A 16,316-nucleotide genomic window follows, 5' to 3' on the forward strand; every position below is an offset into this window, starting at 1 on the left:
GGCTATAAAGAATTTAACATGGTGTGTCAGGCCCAAATCCTCTCGTCAATCATCCCTTCGTAATCTCCTTTAGCATATGTGGGTCACTGGGAGCATATCAGGTGAGTTGACTTTTTTTCACTAAGTCTCCTATGCAGCAGCCACATTACTTGAGGTCATACTGTGACATCAAATTAGCTGAATTTACAAGCAGTCACTGGACTATAACATATCAAAACAGGCCTGGCTTGCACTTTCTGTGTTGAGTTTTATACATTTATGCAATTTGGGTTAAGCCATTAAATTAGCCTGTAGGAGAGAGAAATGCGAGTGTCATTGTGTTAAGACAGTAAATATTAAAACACCAAAATGTAGTTTTTTACTAAACAACAGCACCTTTTTCCAGTTTTGCTTTTATTGCGAGCTTTCTCATGATTTTGACATTGTGGCCTTGCTTTCCAGGTGGAGCTCACGGACTCAGTACCACAACGGTGGAGAAGGAGCTACATGTCTTCTTTCACATCTGATGTCTTCCTACACCACAGCCAGTATCCATCCAGCTGCTGAGATCAACCGCTGTGAGCAAAAAGTGAGAAATTGATTAAATTTGTTCATAAATTGCTTGAAAAAAATAAAATAAAATAAACGATGGTATTAATTACACACATTTATTGATAACGACATGAACAAGTCAAAATGCTCAACTGATTGCAAGGCAGGGTTCAAGCCCGCAAACTCTGACTACTTGGCAGAATTGTGAACCACATTTGGCACCATACTGCCCAAAAGAGACAAATCATGACTGCAATTTCTGTTGGATACTTCCCATGCTAATTGATGAAAATTCCATGGGGTTTTACTGGAAACTGGGGATCTACGCAATGTTGAAACAGTATTACAAAAAGGTCCTGATGTAGTTTCCCGATAGAAAAATCCGCACCCCTGGTCAGCAGTCTTCATTCTCTTGACTATTCATTTTCTCTTTCATTGACATTTGTCATTTGTGTCATTTAAAGCTGTTGTCTATGGAGGACCAAATGGGACAGAATGAAATGAAAAAATACATCTGTAAATACTTAAATCTGTCATTAATTAATTAAAATAAATAAAAGTCATACCTGTCAACACGAGGCCGTTGGCAATCTTACAAATAGTGATGTATGCCTTTACAAATTGGTGATTAATCTTAAAACGTTGTATATAGCGTGCAAGATGAAGAAAAATAAAACTAAATTTTTAAAATAATATGAATTTATTGGTAATATTGTAACATATAACCTGGTGCAATCAAAGAACAATCAATATCTTCAGCTACATCATGTTTACTAAAATTTAACAGTGACTTTTGTTCGAACTGTATGTAGCACTTTTGGCAATTTCTATCATGTTTTGATGGCTGCACTTCATGGCATTTCAGCTCGCAATTCAGTTTGACTTGAAGGTAGTTCATTAGTGTGTCTAATTATAGATTAAAAAGGTCAATTGATAAAATCAACTTACCGATGCAATCTTTGAGTCAGGAAAAAAAAAAAAAAAACATAGTAACCTTTGCTATGTTTGGAAGTCATTTAATGTTGTGAATCAACTGTTAAAGTTGTTAAAATTGCTCCAGTTTTTGCATTAATTCCCTTCTGTTTATTTTTGACATGTGAAAGTTTTAAAACTGTTTCATCAATTAAAGATAGATTGAAGTCAAGATTTTGACGATTTAGGAGTATTTTAGAGAAAAAGTTACTTAGGTTAGGTTACTTTGTTACTTAGCTCAATCTTGGTCTCATCACGGTCCCAGTTGAAGCCTGGGACCGTGTGCTTTGGTCAGATAAGACCAAGATTGAGCTTTTTGGCAACAAACACTCTTAAGTGGGTCTGGCGTGCCACGAAAGATGCTCATGCTGAAAAGCACCTCATACCCACTGTGAAGTATGGGGGTGGGTCAGTGATGCTGTGGGGCTGTTTCGCTTCCAAAGGCCCTGGAAACCTTGTTAGGGTGCATGGCATCATGAATGCTTTGAAATACCAGGACATTTTAAATCAAAATCTGTTGCCCTCTGCCCGAAAGCTGAAGATGGGTTGTCACTGGGTCGTTCAGCAAGACAATGACCCTAAACATATGGCCAAATCTACACAGAAATGGTTCACCAGACACAAAATCAAGCTTCTCCCATGGCCATCTCAGTCCCCAGACCTTGTTATGTTGGCAAAAGGGGGTTGTACAAAGTATTAACACCAGGGGTGATAATAATTGTGACACACATTATTTGATGTCAAATATTTCTTTATGTGGGATTTTTTCCCCACTGAATAAATGCACTTGTATTGAAGGCTGGATTTTTCCTCTTTTTTTCCATTAAGGTCCCATATTATTTGAATTAAAAAAAAAATTATTAGAAGCTAAAAAACACATCTTAACCAGGGGTGCCAATAATTATGGATGGCACTGTATGCTCCTCTTCTTTCCTCTTCTTTCTAAAATGCAACCTGAGGGTTTTTCTCTTTTCATGACGTCGCTCAATTGCGAAGGATTGCATAAAAATAACACCCTCAAATACGGTAGCTCTCTGGTCTACGTGGGGTGAGTGAGATTAGAGACAATGGTGAAATTACCGCATCACAGGAAAAAGTGAAACGGGCAGAAAACACATTAGAAAATTTATTTCATGATTATTTAAAGACATATACTATATGCATTGTTGTTCTTTTGTTATATTGTCTTCTATAATGTTTTCAATACTGCTATCATCAAATATTATGTGAACATGCTTTTCAACAACCTTTTGGACACTGCGACGCCCCGAGCATTTGCCTAGCTTGCCTTCTGGACCGCACGGGTCTGGTAATAAGATATAATTTTTGAAGGAAATAGTCATCAATTTTGTCTTCATTGTTACTTACAAAATGCCTAAAACAACGTCAAGTTAAATTGTGATTGTCATTGAAAAAAATGACGTTTATCCGATTAATAGTTTATTTAATCAATTAAAAATAAATGAATGTATTATATACAGTATTGCTGCAACTGTCTCATTTAATCCTCCATAACTGTCTTTGGTCCAAGACATCTGTTCATTTTCCTTGAAAGTAAAGGCCTCATTCGTTTCTATGCATTTTTAATCATTGACGATAAGATTTGCACTATCACCACCATTTCTGTGAAGGCTCAACAACTCCTCTGAGGAAACCATGTATTCCATGTGACACAAACATTAGATAAACAGTTCTGTGTCACTTCCCTTAAGGAATCCAGTCAATTTCATCTCGTCTCCTGAAAAGATACTCTAAAATAATCCTTCTTCATGGTCTCTTGGCGGGGCGTGTAGTGTCGAAGGAGCTGTGAATGGAATTGTCTGCCGAGCACTTTATTGCTATGCATCTCTGAAGTGGGAGTCACAGAGGTCATGTTTGTGTGGATATAAACAGGATTTACGACACAATAGCAGTCAAGTCTTTCGCTTTGATCTGCAATCTGTATCAAAGCGGCCCCCAAAGAGCATGCCATTTAGAACCAAAGGTGTGAATTTCTATGTGGCATCTTGTCAAGACTCCTTAAACTGTAACAACAATTAAAAGCATTATTATTATTAGTGTAAACTTTTTATCATTTTCCATTGAAGCTTTAGTCAGTATTTTCCTTTGTCAAAGTGACTGAACAATTGTTTTTATCTCCTACTGTTCTTTCCATGCTTTTAACGTGGTTAAGGGAATGAGGAAACAAGATTTAATCAAAAACTTGGACTGAATTGACTTGAGTAAATATCTGAAGAGCATTGAGTGTCCCTGACCTTAGAGCAGGATGACGTGTTTGGAAAGAGCAGAGCCTGAAATGTTGCCTACGAGCGCTATTTGCGCTCCTTTAATCTGCATCGTTTTCATGTTTTTCCGTGGAGATGTCAAAATAAACAAACCGCAATTTTCTTTCTCAAGGAGAAACTATGGCGCTGGAAAAGGCCTGTCCTTGCAGTGACGGCGTGAAGTCCCTCTATAGAATATAAAACATGTGTTCATATTGCTAGATGGACGGATTTAGAAATGTCAGTTGAATCCTAAAATTCGACTTGGTGCAGGTGCTTGGGCTGTTTTGATACACATGCGATAAGGCCCCCATCACGGAGTTGCCTTCCTAAATGAGGGATTTCCGATGTTAGGAAACACAATCGTTTGTTTGGGTCTGCTGCAAAGGCCCCTGAGAGCTTTATTGACAGTCACGGTCATGGCTAAAGAATGCTTGTTGATCCAGGCTAGCAAAAGAGACATGGTTAGTGTTATAATATATACCTTGATTTTATAAAATTTTACCAAACACTTGTTAATGCTTAAATTTCATTACAATCCTGCTTACCATTATTGCACCCCTTCATTTTTTTGCATAATCTTTACAATATATGCACATTTACAAATGTATATAATCAAGGTCTTGTAATTGGAGTTTCAATCAGTGTTGTTTTCGTCAACAATGACGTCAACGAACACTTTTTTCATTTAAATTATAAGACGATGACGAGCTAAAAACATGTTTTGGGAGACTAAAAAAATAACGAAACGAATGCTAGTTTTCGTCTGACAAGACGAGAACGAGACGAAAATGCGCAATAGTTTCCGTCACATGCAGAGGCGTCGCGTCCCATTAGGCAAACACTGCAGTTGCCTAGGGCCCCCATCCAGCAGGGGCCCCCATAGGGCGAACAGATTTAGCACACGCAGCTTTACTGCACTGTCACAGCGACAAGTGCGACAGTGCCAGCGAAAGCCTTGTGTCTGAGTTCCCTGAAGAGGCCCCTTCACTCGCTCTACACCCCCCCCACCCCCCATGTGACTCAGAGTGAGAGTGAGCAGCGATTTGGCTTTTTTTTTTAATTGCCGCATATCCAAAATGAAGTTATCCTTCTGGAAGTGACAAAAGAAAGAAAAAAAAGCAGAAGAGGTGAAAAGGAAGCAAGGCAGGGTGAGTGTACTATGCTACTGTAATTTTATGTCCTAATGTAGTAGAAGCCGGGCACTTTGAGTGTCCTAAAAAGCACTCTATGAGGCCGAGGCGTTATTATACTTTTATTAAATATGCTATTGCTCCAAGTCCAACTGTCCCCCTTACTTGCACACGCTCGAAGGGCCCCATGTTGCTTGTTGCTTGGGGCCCCCGGGGACCCTTGCTACGTCTCTGGTCACATGATCACAACGTGTGAAATTTTATGTGTAGTTAGCCTGCATCGTAGCTTGTGTCACTCGTGACGTGGTGCGAGTGTGTCGTCTCCAGTCTCCATACAGGCTTGCACGCACAGTAAGATTTGTTTTCTTAGCCAGAGAGAATATGCAATGTTGATTTAGCCTTTAAAGGTCTGTGCTGAGTGATCATCACACACGAAATGTAACTCATAGCGTTAGCATAGCATTAGCGTTAGCATTAGGCTAATCTTAACATCGAGCGTCCTCCTGAACTCTCGACAACATACAGTTCGTTGCATCCAGGTAGGTATAATTAATTGAAAGATAACGTAGGCTACTGTTTTCCTACTGAGTGTGTATTATCACCAAGTTGGCGTTGTCCTAGTAGATAGACGCTACAGTATGTACTCGTCTGTCAATGTTCATTCGAAATAGTTGGGAACCTTTATTTTTTCCATGTTTGGAGTAAAATCTTTTAATTTTACAGACAAAAACATTTTTAGTAAACCTCGACCAAAACTATACGAAATTAGTCTCGAATTTTCGTCAACAAAAACTAGACAAACACATTTTGTGATGAATAAAATATGACTAAGACTAATAAGTATTATCGGCCAAAAGACTAAGGGGACTTTCACATTAAACCAAGGGGACCAGGGTCTGGTTGGAGAGCAACCTCGCTACAAAATTTGCAAATGACTTGTTGAAAAGGTTCAGCATTCACACGGTGCCAACAGAACTTTCCGAGTCACATAACGTGGATGAAAGGAGCACTCATTGATTGGACAAATAGAAGAGGAAATACCTCCCTCCTGGGAGGGGAGGGAGCACAGCGCTGTGACGCTGCACGTAATGTAGCATAAATTAAGTCGCCGCTCGGCCAGCAGCAGGGTCGCTCCCTCCCGACACTATGCTCGTGAACTGGAGTATATAAAAAATGCATAGGGGAAAATAAAACCACGAAAGGGATCCGCGTGGTGCCCCAAGTCACGCAGGTGAGCAAACGCTCTCACTTTCGTTACTTTTTGGGCTGTCAAATTGTTGCCACTTCCAGGAGAGCAAGACTAACGAAACAGCTGCACCGGGAGGCTCCGCCTGTCTCGGCTACTGTCACTCTCACATGGTCCGTTCAGGAACAGCATGCAAAACACAACCGTCACATTAGAACCCGATTCTGTGCATCAAATACGACTGCGTAGTGCAGGACAACAACATTTGGCCATTGTCAATCGTATGCCATTGTTGATGTTGAATAGGGTTAAGGTTTGGGTTAGGGCGTGCAGTACTTCCGCTTCCAAGGGTGCCCTGTGTGTAGCGTCACTGCACATAAAGTAGCAAAAGCGCACCCTGCTTCGGTTGTATTCACAAGCGATGCAGGCGCGATGCAGGCGCGATGCAGGCGCGCTGAAAGCGGACCGAGACCCACGATTTTTAAGCAGACCAGAGTTTGTTTGTCTGGTCCGGATTAAAGTTCAGATGCGCGTTCATGTTTACAAAACGAAGAGGACTATCTGAGAAAAATAACTGATTGTGTAAAAGCGCCCTAAGACCAAAATGAAAAGGGCTGCCAAAAATAACACTGAATCCAATGTTTTTTTTTGTTTTTTTTTTAAACAAAATAATTTTTTGTTCGCTTGATTAATTTTATCCATGCCTATCACAGCCAACCAGTATTCACATACAATTAAAAGCAGTTCCTTTCACTGCTTTGGTATCTTCCTTAGAAGAGAAATTGAAATTATCAAAATTACTTGTTCAATCTTGTGGTGTCAGTAATGCACATCTAAAATGGAGTTTAATATATTTTGAAAAGTTCCAAATGGTTTCATTACAATTCTCAGATTTCCTTTATTATGTCATATTAATGAAAATGTTTCATTGTTTCAACTGTTGAGCAGTCTCTTAAACCACAACACTTGCAGTGTGCTTAACCCCTGCTAAAAGCTTTGAATAGCTTCTTTGGAGTGTCCTATTCGCCCATCTTAACATGTGAACTGCTAGCGTATGATTATGTACTGTATTTGATGATGTGCGAATAAACTGAAACCGAACTGAACCCAAACACCACAACTCTTGAGGTTGATGGTGCCCCTATAATTCATATTAAGGTTAATTCTAGGATAAAAAAAACAGATCTTTAAAGAGCATACGACACCAGAAAAAAAGTCTTAAATGGCATTATTATGTGAAATAGAATCATATTTTGAGACGATTCGACCATATACAACAATTTAGCAAAGCGCAGATGACGAGAAATTAGTCTTTTAATCTGCCGGTTAGCCACGCCTACAATTATAGGGCTTTAGCGTCCCCAACAGGTGGATGACGTCAGCGGTAGACTAGGCTCATCGGTTTTACTATTCAGCCCATTGAGGGGGAATTGTTCAGAACGAGGAAAACGAGACGAAGAGAGCTGCAAAATGTCATTGTTTCAGTCTCTCTACTCCCAATATTTTTACAGGATATTCTTTTTATCCAAGTATTTTCCCCAATAGCTATATAAATGGCTTGAGAAGGACCAGTCAGCCCGTCGAGGGGGAACTATTCACAATGAGGAAAACGCGACGAAGAGAGCGGCAAAATGTCATTGTTTCTGTCTCTTTACTTCAATATTTTTACAGGATATTCTTTTTATCCAAATATTTTTCCCCAATAGCTATATGAATGGCTTGAGAAGGACCAGTCAGCCCGTCGAGGGGGAACTATTCACAATGAGGAAAACGCGACGAAGAGAGCAGCAAAATGTCATTGTTTCTGTCTCTTTACTTCAATATTTTTACAGGATATTCTTTTTACCCAAGTACTTTCCCCAATTGCTAAATAAATGGCATGGTCATCACAAATAACTTGTGCTAAATGGAATATAAAATAATAAAAATCCATTTATTCAAGACGACATGGCAAAATTACTCCATAATGTTCAAAACAGTCGACTTTACCTTTACTGTCACACCTGCCGAACGATATTTTATGACACCTAAATCGGACATATGTCATTTCCCTTCCCCGGCTTCGGAGAATGTAAACAGACCAGAAGGAGTGACAGCTAGCCGACATGCTAACCCGAACCGAGGGATGTTTCAAAGTCTTCGAAGTGGAAAATCACACATAACTAGCCTGGATTATTTGACATGACGACCCGGTTGTCGAGTTTCTTTGTGGATCGGCAAACCGCCCGGCGGAGAGCAATTTACAGTTCGTTCCCTGGAGGAGGGTGGCTGGAATTGTTGTGTAGCTAACGTGCTAACAGCTAACTGCTAATGAGCGTGAGGATAGCTTTTTACATGCCTATCAATGATCAAACGTAAGTAGTCCTTTATTTAAAGGAATTTTATAGTGTTTACTTTGTAATCACTGTATTCGTATTTGACATAATACAAAACAAGATGTTTACTCACTTCCTTGTAAGTCCAATGGTCCCACAGTAAATATCCACGGTGAATGGGAACCTTTTGAAACTCCAAAAAGGCGCATACGCCTCTCCCGCATACAGAATGATTTTTCTGCAGCCGTTTGGCTGGCGTGATGCAAAAAATAAAAGTATTAATCCGCAAAATCAACTGAATCCTTCGTCCTCATACACAACAGTACACTGTAGCGTGACGAGGACGTCTTCTACCGTACACGTCACAGCGCCCTCCTCCTCAATGCGAGACCGAAGCCGGAAGTCACTCATTTTCCTGGCGCGGGATTCAAAAAACTAAATAAATATAGCGATCGCTTCCACACACATCCAAGCGGTCCATATCATTCAGGAGCATAAAATACCGCGTGTATTATGAAATAAACATGCTTTTTCGTGTCACAAGCACTTTAAGTCTTGAGTCATCTTTTTGTATTGCCTTCACTCTGCAATATGCTATCTGCTGTGCTATGTGGTTGGTCTGTCCTCCTACTAAAGTACAGCATCTTGAATACGCATCTCTTTACATCGGAGACCTTTGATGCTCGCACACCTGCAGTACCTCCAGTGATGGATTGACGGTCTTCTTGCGTAACAAGCACATGTGCTACATCTGCGATGTGCGTGGACAAATTTCCTTTTGCTTTGTACTGATGCTTTTAATCACTTCTTTGTCATGAAAAACTGATATTCTAAGAAAATGCACATGAATATATCAAAATACACTCACACATTTTCTGCAGTTCTTATCATGTTCAGCATCCCAGATGACTTTGGTCGAAAGACAACCTACAATAGTCTATCACAGGTCACGTACTGAACTAAGACAACCATTCGCTTTCATATCGACACAGTCACTAAGTGGGAGTCAGGCGAGCTTGATCCGTCAGTGATTTACAGCAAATTATCTATCGATCATCCATCCTCTTCATCCATCCATCCTCTAAACCGATTATCCTCAATATGGTCCAGCCGGACATTTAAAACCAAAAAAATGCTTGAAATATCTCAGTGGTATGAAAAATAAAAACAGTAATGCAATACTGAAACACATTTTGGTTAGAAACAGTTCGTATTCGCAAGCCACAAACAATAATGTAAAGTGTATCACAAAAGTGAGTACACCCCTCACATTTCTGCAGATATTTAAGTATCTTTTCATAGGACAACACTGAAAAAATGACACTTTGACACAATGAAAAGTAGTCTGTGTGCAGCTTATATAATAGAGTTCATTTATTTTACCCTCGAAATAACTCAAAATATAGCCATTACTATCTAAACCCCTTGCAACAAAAGTGAGTACACCGCATTGGAACTACGTACATCCCTAAATGTCCAAATTGAGTACTGCTTGTCATTTTCCTTCCAAAATATCATGTGACTCGTTACGGTAGTGCTGTCAGCATTGCTGCAGAGATTGCAGAGGTGTGTGTGTGTGTGTGTGTGTGGGTGTGTGTGTGTGTGTGTGGGGGGTCATTCCCACCACCATGCTTGACTGTAGGCATGACACACTTATCTATGTACTCCTCACCTGGTCGCCGCCATACATGCTTGAGACCATCGGAACCAAAAAAAAAAACTCATCTTCGTCTCATCAGACCATAGGACATGGTTCCAGTAATCCATGTGCTTTGTTGACATGTCTTGAGCAAACTGTTTGCAGGCTTTCTTGTGTACAGTCTTCGGAAGAGGCTTCCTCCTGGGGTGACAGCCATGCACACCAATTTGATGTAGAGTACGGCGTATGGTATGAGCACTAACAGGCTGACCCCCCCACCTCTTCAATCTCTTCAGCAATGCTGACAGCACTTCTGTAACGGCTCACATGACATTTTGGAAGGAAAATGACAAGCAGTACTCAATTTGGACATTTAGGGATGTACGTAGTTTCTGTGCGTGCGGTGTACTCTTTTGTTGCCAGGAGTTTAGATATTAATGGCTATATTTCGAGGGTAAAATAAATGAACTCTATTATATAAGCTGCACACATACTACTTTTCATTGTGTCAAAGTGTCATTTTGTCAGTGTTGTCCCATGAAAAGATATACTTAAATATCTGCAGAAATGCGAGGGGTGTACTCACTTTTGTGATACACTATAGTGTTCCCGAACTGACCCCAGGCTTTAAGTTTGACACCTGTGCACTAAAATCTCATCCAATTTTGTCAGGTCAGACTGAGCCAGTATGCGTTTTCTTGGATATGAATCCACATTTTGTTTTGAAATAAACCCTGACTTTGAATGCCATCGGGTTAGTTCAAAGTCTGTCTTTGAAAGTGTTCACTATCCATAAGGAAGGATAATAATTCCCAAAGCTGTTTCACATGCAGTCATAGCAGGACTCTTTGGTTCTCTCACAAGCTTCTTTAGCTCTTTGCAGCAGTAATACCAGGAAGGAAACAGAAGCAGAGGGCTAGTAAAGCCTCTTGTTATGAGACTATGTTGGCATAGTAACAGGAGAAGTAGCATCTTGTTGTAAGAATTGTTCCAGCCTCTAGTGGTGAAGAGACTAATACTGCAGGGATCACTTTTTTTTTTTTTTTTCCCCAGCCTTACATGTTTGTCATTGTGTGTGACAAGTAGTGAATACACAAAAAAATTTGAAAGGCTGTATTCCTTTTCTACGTAAATACAACAAATACAGAATCCCACAATGCAATGATGGTTAATACGCAATGAAATATGACAATAAAATATTGTTCAAGGCTGTTTTGTAAGTATAAACAACATAGACGCTCTTGAAAGATGCTGCATATGTAGACACAATGGGCGGAAAGTTCATCTGATGCTATCAGAGAGGAAATCAAACGCGGCTTTTTAAACTCCCCACAGGTCATTTCTGGATGGGAGCAACAATGTAAAGAATGTTGGATTTGACGTCTGAGTATGGCTGTTTCATAAGTATATGTTTCAGAAATATTTTTTCTATTCATTCAACAGGTAATCTCTCCAGTGTGGGGTAGTTTTAAACATTGTATAGCAATAACTATTCACAACATCAGTTTGCTCAGAACTATATTCAACTGACTAGATGTTAAAATGAATTGAGCTGTCTGTCCAATAGCTACCATTGAATTACACTGTCCTTCCATTTAAAAATAGGGCGACTATAACATCTTCTAGTGTGTAAATTATCTGCTTCGAATTAGGAGGGATTTAAAAATAAATAAATGAATAAAATAAATAATTTATGTACAAATCACAGTCTGTGTTGGAAATATTACAGAATTTGCTGGCAGAAACATTATGTTCAACATTAACCAGGGACTAAATGGAAAACCTCAAATTACATTTTTTTTTGGTATGAAGTAAGGTTGCATATCTCTGACATCAAGCCAAAATCTCTGGTCAACCCCCCCCCCCCCCCCTACATAGAATAAAAACGTAGGGAGTGGATTATAGCACCAATATTTCCCCCCCCAAATTATTAATCAACCTAAAATGCGCAAAATGGCTTGATGACTTAGAAAATAACGTTTTTTTGTTGTTGTTTTTTTTGGTCCAGAAATGTGATTTTTTTTTTTTTAAGATACTGTATGAAGATTCTGCCTGATGCTAGTAATGTGTCAAATAAACCTTTATCTCACCAGGTGCCCTAAATGTAATCTGATTAAATTAATGTATACGTAACTATATAAAATATTTATTTGGTTGGATTAGTATTTATATTACTTCTTATGATGCTACAAGTTTCCTGAGTGAAATATGGGTAGCGCCATCTTGGAAAATGCCTGCTCCAAACTTCCGGTTTAGAAAGAATAACATGAATTACAGATGAGGTAAGCAGTGTGTTAACAAAGTTAAAACTGCGAAATCAAGCCAGAGGACCCCGCGGAATCTCCCAAAATTGTTTCACACGACGTAGATGACACTCCGAGACGTTCTGTGCTATGTGTGAACTCTTATCACTTTGTTGGTTATTCGTGGACAAAATTATAACAACTTTCACCTGACATTACGGCCTCCAGTGGCCTATATTACGAAGCCGGTTTTCTGGCTTAGCAAGGTAACTTCCAGAGTAACTTCATCACGCACAGCCTATCTTACCAGCTAATCAGGACTACGAAAGGTGGATATGGTAGAACCGGGGAGTGTTGCCATAGCAACACACGCCACACGTCAAACCTGGTCATCTCAGAGTTAGATCTAGCTTAACCCCAGGATTCCAATAAACCACGCTCTATTTAAACAGCACTCCTCCTCGGGCGTGTCCTCTTGACAATGACAGCGTACTTGGACGACCCGTATGACATTGGCGGGTGGATTGTGAGGGGCTCTCTTCGGAGGGCACGGGCTTTTAGAGACCGCCATAATCTGCTGGCATACCCGGACGATGTTCTCCATGAAAGATATAGATTTTCAGCTGAGGGAATTTGTTACCTGTGCCAGGTGATTGAGGCGGACGTCTCTAACATAACCCGCCGATGTCAGGACCTCACAATCGAGCGGAATGTGTGCCTCTCCTTGCAGTCTTTCGCCAGCAGACAATATATGTATTCCATCGGTAATGCTGAATATCTGAGTAAGAACATTGTATGCCGTGCGATTCAGAAATGCATGGTAGGAGTGGGGTATGGAAATGCTTCAAATTGAATGCTATACAAAAAAATGCTATACATACAAAATGCGATACAGAAACCTGTGTCGGCTTCGCTGAATGTAAACGAATGTGGAGCCTTGCTCTCATACAAGAAGTATATTTAACAAACTTTTCCAGCATTATTATTTTTTGTGTAAATGCATTTATAATAATCATAAAAATATATAGACTGTTTAAACATTGAGAAAACTTGCGGTTTTTTTTCTGCCAATTCGAAGAGATTACAATAAATATCAAATTCACTGATAGAACAGACACACATATATAAAAGTTTGTTGTTTATTGAATATACATCTTACAGTCTTGTTCAACTGTGAGAATTTGTTACAAAAGATGGGCTTTAATTTATTATCATTATGCACAGGCATCGTCACAAATGTGGTCACACAAAACGCAACCACGCATCGTAGCCCCGCATTTCCTTCTGCTCCTGAGCCCTCACAAATATAACATAAAATTTCGGCGGGGTTTTGGGCTCGGGCCTGCAAATCAAGTTAATTGATCGGGCCTGGTCGGGCTGGATTTTTTTAGGCCCAATCTAACCTCTACTCTGAAGATGTTCAAATGACATACATATTCATACAGTCAATGGGACTAAACATACAGTCATCCTGCTTCATGTGGTGATGAACATACGATAAATTATTTCTTACAGTTCACATATACCTAATCTTATTTTATTGTCCTGGTAGGCTTTATTTCTTTTCATGGACATAAGTAAACTGGCATATTGACGCACTCACAAATTACACGATCTGTAATTCACTCCCAACAGACCAGTTGCGCTCTACTTGCTGAAGCGGTGTTGTATTTCGCGGTGAGGGTGGATTTTAACGCCGCATGATTATTGTGAATTCCTCCTCCTTGAAGTAAGGTGCTCGTGCCATCGTCACAAGTAGTGTTTGACTCTGGTCTCCGCCCCCTTTTATGTGAACGCGCAGTAACTCTGATTGGGTTGACACAGGTTCGACTAATCAACGTCATAATCAGCGTCGTAGCACCGATTGACCACAAACTAGGTAACCAGGTTTTGTCAACTCCGGTTACCCGCTGGCAAGCAGGATTACTTCTGGGGAGGTTGAACTCCGTTCGTAGTACAAGCCACAGACGGGCTTTCTCCCGCCGTCCTTGGTAATTCCAGCTCCAATAGCGTATCTTAAAGTTGCTGCAATTAAAAAGCTCGTAATTGGATCTCGGGATCGAGCTGACGGTCCGCCGCGAAGCGAGCCACCGTCTCCCAGCTGCCGTGTTGTTAAGAGTCACATCAACTTGTCTTTTCTTGCCTATCAGTGTTTTCCACCTGTAAACAAACAAACAAAAAACTTGTAACATTTGCATTTATGCGTTGACATAATCGTGCTATATACACATACTGATTAGCAACAGGCTAGCAGCCACAGCAGTACAGTAGTTGTAGTAAATAATATTAAAGATCATCATAATTACAATCCTCATAATAACAATATCAAAGGAAACTACTTGTTTCATGCGCAAGATTTTAGCTTTAGTATTTTTTGAGCACCGGACACATGAAAATTCAGGTATAGGAAGAACATAACACAGCGGCAACATGGCTACAAAAAACCCAGTCTTTGTGGTGGCACAAGCTTGGTTCCACATCTGCTTTCATGAACATGTTGTCCTCTCCTGTCGTGATAATGGGAGATGGATGCGGTATTTCCACATGGTCTTTTTTAAGGGATTTTGATGAATAATGATACTCCAGCTCCACTGTTGTTTTGGATGGGGAAATTCTAAAACGGAAGTCGCTTGTAGACATGCAGAAGTAGCTCGGAAAGTTGTCTATACAGTTTATACGTATCTCCATTGTTTGCAGCCAGCTCAGCTTTCCAAATCTGAATATACAGTAATTTAAATAAATGAATATATGCATTTACAGTGGTCCCTCGCTACTTAGCGCTTCAAACTTTGTGCTCTCAGTCCATCGCGGATTTTTTTCCAATAAAAAAATACAGACAGAATTTCATTTAAAAATGTTAAAATATATGCATGTATGTAAGTACAAATCATTGTTTTATTATATATATATATATATATATATATATATATTTATTAGGGCTGTCAAAATTATCGCGTTAACGGGCATTAATTAATTTTTTAAATTAATCATGTTAAAATTTTTGACGTGATTAACGCATGCACTGAATGACCAGCTCACACATTGCCTTAAACAGATTACAATGAGGCCGTTTATGGACATTAAAAGTGAAGAGAATGCCACCGGCCGCTTGGGGGCAGCGCCGTTACATACTAATGTTATTTCTTCTAAACGTGGGAGAATTAGTAGTTGGGAGATGTTTATGCTGTATGCACAATGCCATGCAAATTGCTATTTGTGCGCCACACATATTTCGGTAAGTTTTCTTTCTTTTAGTGGCAATTATGTGTCTCTTGTTGTATTTTGGGTAAGATATGTACCGAGATATGTATTTTATAAAGGCGAGTGGACACAGGCGTTCTTTGGACCGCGCCGTTTATTGGCATAAGCTTCTCCTTCACAACAAACATAAGTATCGTTTAGTGAAAGCACAACAAAAATAGTATTCCTATCTCTCTCTCAAAAAAAAAAAAATGTTCACAAAAAGAAAAGCACTTCAGTCTATAGTAATGAGGCCCTATTCTCACAGTTAAACAACAATGCAAAATTAACTGGCATTCCATATCAAAATAGCTATGCAAAATACACGTAAAACTTACTCAGACTTTGGTCACTCTGTTCTTATTATTGTTATTTTTATTCTTATTCTTATTATATTAACTCTACTTTTGATTGAAAATTTTACAAATTTTATTAAAACGAAAACATGAAGAGGGGTTTTACTATAACATTTATCTTTTAAAAACTACAAGTCTTTCTATCCGTGGATCACTTTAACAGAAAGAATGTTAATAATGCCATTTGTGGATTTATTGTTACAATAAACAAAGTACTTATGTACAGTATGTTGTGTATATATATATATATATATATATATATATATCCGCCTTGTGTCTTATCTTTCCATTCCAACAATAATTTACAGAAAAATATTGCATATTTTATCGATGGTTTGAATTGCGATTAATTACGATTAATTAATTTTTAAGCTGTAATTAACTCGATTAAAAATTTTAATCGTTTGACACCCCTAATATATATATATATATATATA

At 39.2% G+C, this 16,316-nt stretch overlaps 1 long non-coding RNA gene across 1 annotated transcript; it reads right to left on the reverse strand.

Annotated features, from left to right (window-relative positions):
- Positions 1 to 375: 375 nt before the first annotated feature.
- Positions 376 to 8,923, reverse strand: LOC130908080 (uncharacterized). Its single transcript, XR_009061568.1, has 2 exons — positions 8,535 to 8,923; positions 376 to 555 (listed from the first exon to the last, which is right to left on the reverse strand). It is a non-coding gene; the product is annotated as an uncharacterized LOC130908080 (long non-coding RNA).
- Between the last annotated feature and the right edge of the window lie 7,393 nt (positions 8,924 to 16,316).

The sequence above is a fragment of the Corythoichthys intestinalis genome, chromosome 19 (assembly GCF_030265065.1).
Source record: "Corythoichthys intestinalis isolate RoL2023-P3 chromosome 19, ASM3026506v1, whole genome shotgun sequence".
Classification (NCBI taxonomy): domain Eukaryota; kingdom Metazoa; phylum Chordata; class Actinopteri; order Syngnathiformes; family Syngnathidae; genus Corythoichthys; species Corythoichthys intestinalis.